The sequence below is a fragment of the Moschus berezovskii genome, chromosome 7, assembly GCF_049115385.1.
Source record: "Moschus berezovskii isolate FMDL1 chromosome 7, NW_MosBer_1.0, whole genome shotgun sequence".
Classification (NCBI taxonomy): Eukaryota; Metazoa; Chordata; class Mammalia; order Artiodactyla; family Moschidae; genus Moschus; species Moschus berezovskii.
The window spans coordinates 106,530,021-106,532,522 of NC_142466.1; positions in this window are offsets into that span (position 1 = coordinate 106,530,021).

Below are 2,502 nucleotides of genomic sequence, written 5' to 3' on the forward strand. Positions count from 1 at the left end.
AAAAGTGAAAAGTAAAAGTGTCAGTCACTCAGTTGTGTCTGGCTCTTTGCAACCCCATGGACTGTAGCCCTCCAGGTTCCTCTGTCCATGAGATTTCCCAGGAAGGACTACTGGAGTGGGTTGCCTTTCCCTTTTCCAGGAGATCTTCCTGACCCAGGGATAGAACCTGGGTCTGCTGCATTGAAGGCAGATTCTTTACCATCTGAGCCACTAGGGAAGCCATTTTCACTTTTGAAGTGTGTTAATGGTGGTTCTCAAAAAGATACATCCAAGTCCTAACCCCTGATACGTGTAGATGTGACCTTATCTTGAACAAGGGTCTTTGTAATATAATTAAGAATCTTGAGATGAAATCAACCTGAATTAACAAGGTGGGCCCCAAGTCCATTGACAGGTATCTTAATAAGAAGAGGAGAATCATGGAGGTGACACAGAGAGAATGCTATATGGTGATGGAGGAGGAGATTGGAATTACACAGTTACAAGCGAGGAAGGCCAAGGATCACTGGGAGCCACCAGAAGCTAGGAGACTGGCATGGAGGGTGAATCCCTCAGAGCTTCCAGCAGGAGCCAACCTTGCTGACATCTCTATTTCAGACTTTTAGCGTCCAGAGCAATGAGAGAACAAATCTCCAGTGTTTTAAGTCACCCAATTTACAGTAATTTGTTGCAGCAGTCCTAAGATATATTCCAGAAAGTGATTATGGCTTCCCGGGAAGAATGCGGGCTGCTTTAAACCCCTTCCTGCCCCTCAGAGGTTCCCTTAAAGGCTTCTTTTTTTGGGGAGGGGGCATTCCCCTTCTGATATTTCATTGTTCAGTTCAGTTCAGTCACTCAGTCGTGTCTGACTCTTTGTGACCCCACAGACTGCAGCACGCCTGGCTTCCCTGTCCATCACCAACTCCTGGAGTTTACTCAAACTCATGTCCATCAAGTTGGTGATGCCATCCAACCATCTCATCCTCTGTTGTCCCCTTCTCCTCCTGCCTTCAGTATTTCCCAGCATCAGGGTCTTTTCCAATGAGTCAGTTCTTCTCATCAGGTGGCCAAAGTATTGGAGTTTCAGCTTCAGTATCAGTCCTTCCAATGAATATTCAGGGCTAATTCCTTTATGGTTGACTGGTTTGATCTCCTTGCAGTCCAAGGGACTCTGAAGAGTCTTCTTTTAACACCACAGTTCAACAGCATCAATTCTCCAGTGCTAAGCTTTCTTTATGGTCCAACTCTCACATCCATACATGACTACTGGAAAAATCATACATATTTCATTGTAGTAGATGTATTAACTGAGCAAATTCACTTTCACTTTTCACTTTCACACATTGGAGAAGGAAACGGCAACCCACTCCAATGTTCTTGCCTGGAGAATCCCAGGGACAGGGGAGCCTGGTGGGCTTCTGTCTATGGGGTCACACAGAGTCGGACACGACTGAAGTGACTTAGCAGCAGCAGCACATGTATTTCATATACATATTCATTGTAGTATAAAGGAATGCAGCTGATTTCTGAACGTTAATCTTGTATCCTGCTACTTTGCTGAAATCATTTATCAGCTGTAGGAGTTTTTCTATATAGTATCATGTCATTTGCATATAGTGACAATTTTACCTCTTCCCTTTGGATAACTATCCCAGTTTGGATAACTTTTATTTCTTTTACTTGTCTGATTTCTGTGGCTAGGACTTCCAAGACCATGTTGAAGAGAAGTGGTGAGAGTGGGCATCCTTGTCTTGTTCAGATTTTAGCAGGAAGGCTTTCAGCTTTTCACTTTGAGTATTATATTGACTGTGGGTTTGTCCAGCCTAGTTTCTCTGAGCATGACACAGGTATACACTGCACAGCCTCTCACCAAGGCTGTAAGGAGACTGAGGAATCAGAGCCCAAATCTATAGAAAAAATTAAAAAGAGTTTCAGTGTATGGCAATAGGAGAAGAATGAATTCTGGAGGCAGACAGAAGCCTGGGATTCTGACACTGTCACAAGTTAATAGGACTTTGAGTATCATTTCTTATCCTCAAGTTGGGGATGAGAAGGCAGAGGACATTTATTGATCACTTTCTAGGAATTTTTATTCTTCTGGCTTCACTGGATGGCTGTCAGCTTTGGACGAAAATGTACATGGCATGGAGCCCCATCCTTCCTTGTACTAAGTCACTTCAGTCATGTTTGACTCTTTGCAACCCTATGGACTGTACCCTGCCAGGCTCCTCTGTCTATGGGATTCCCCAGGCAAGAATACTTGAGCGAGTTGCTATGCCTTCCTCCAGGGGATCTTCCCAACCCAGGGATCAAAACTGCATCTCCTATGGCTCCTGCATTGCAGGTGGATTCTTTGCAACTGAACCATTGGGGAAGCCCAATCCTTCCTCAAGAGATACTTATTAATTTTCCTCTTCCCATCTTAGGTAACAGGTATGGGCTTCCCTGGTGGCTCAGATGGTAAAGAATCTGCCTGCAATGTGGGAGACCTGGGTTCAATCCCTGGGTTGAGAAGATCCCCTG